The following is a 1,283-nucleotide window of genomic DNA, read 5'->3' on the forward strand; positions in this document are numbered from 1 at the left end:
GAATGTAGGTATTCAATATCTGTGGTATGAGGACATTGATCTCAGCAAAAATATTCATAGTTTTCTCCTTCCTTAAAGCAGCTTAAAAGATTTGTATAAAAAAAAAAATTTGGTGGCCTAACACCTCCATCACCTTCAAACGTCATTGCCTCTTTTTATCTTTTACTTCTCTCACTTACAACTTTGGTTATACAAAAACGGTTGTGGATTTTCTAGATCCAACTGTGCGGTGTCGGCGGTAGGAAGAGGCAAGAGGTAGCCATAGTTTTGTAGTTTATACTTTAGATGACGTTTAGTGTTCCTTTTTTCAGAAAAAAAAAGTGTTTTTAACAATTAAATTCATAGTTAAAAACTAAATTTGTCATTATAATAAATTTAAAACTATCACATCATCTTTTCGTTATCTAGTTAACAGAATTGAAAAAAAAAAAGTGAGACTGGTAGAGTCATCAAGAGTCATCAAAAACATTTAAGCATAATCGAGTGATTTGTTGTATACTTTACCCAAAATTTTAAAATTATTCTTTTAGATAAATTATTTAAAATAAAAATAAATACTTTTGTATAGTACATATAATAACTTGTATTAAAATATACAAAATGAAAATTTCAAGTATGAGTTATACTTTTTTTCCAAAATAAATTACTTATACATAAATTTTAATTATTTATGTAAAACAACATATTAAAATTTTGGTTAAAATATATTATAAGTCTCTGTACTTTTTAGAAATTAGAATTCAATCCTTATAATTTTATTTCATGAAATTTAATCTCTACTTTTCATATTTCAAAATTCAGTCCAACTGTTAATATTGTTAATTTTTTATTAAATTTGTTGCTATGAGATTTTGAAATAAAAATTACTCACTTCAGTAGCATTAACGGATACAAAGAGGCAGGTGGGGCCACTGTCCCTAACTTTTTAGAAATTTACATAGCACCTCTTTAAGATAAATTTTATTACATTAAACCTCCTAAAATTTTAAATTCTAGTCCCAAACCCAAAAAACAATAACCCTTTTAAAATTTTAAAAATATATATAAATATATATTTATCTCTTATAAAATAACTTCTCTAAGAAGTTTCAAAATTTTAAAATTTTTAAAGGAAGTTAGAATAAAAAAAGGTAAATCATCAATTAAAAAATATAACGACTAAAGAAAAAAAATTTAGCCACTGAAAAAAACCCAAGAGTATTTCTTAATTATTTTACTAGCATTTGATATTTTCTTAATTATTGAATAACAATACATGAAAATTAATAATCAAAAAATATGTA

This window comes from Gossypium arboreum, chromosome 10 (genome assembly GCF_025698485.1).
Source record: "Gossypium arboreum isolate Shixiya-1 chromosome 10, ASM2569848v2, whole genome shotgun sequence".
NCBI lineage: Eukaryota > Viridiplantae > Streptophyta > Magnoliopsida > Malvales > Malvaceae > Gossypium > Gossypium arboreum.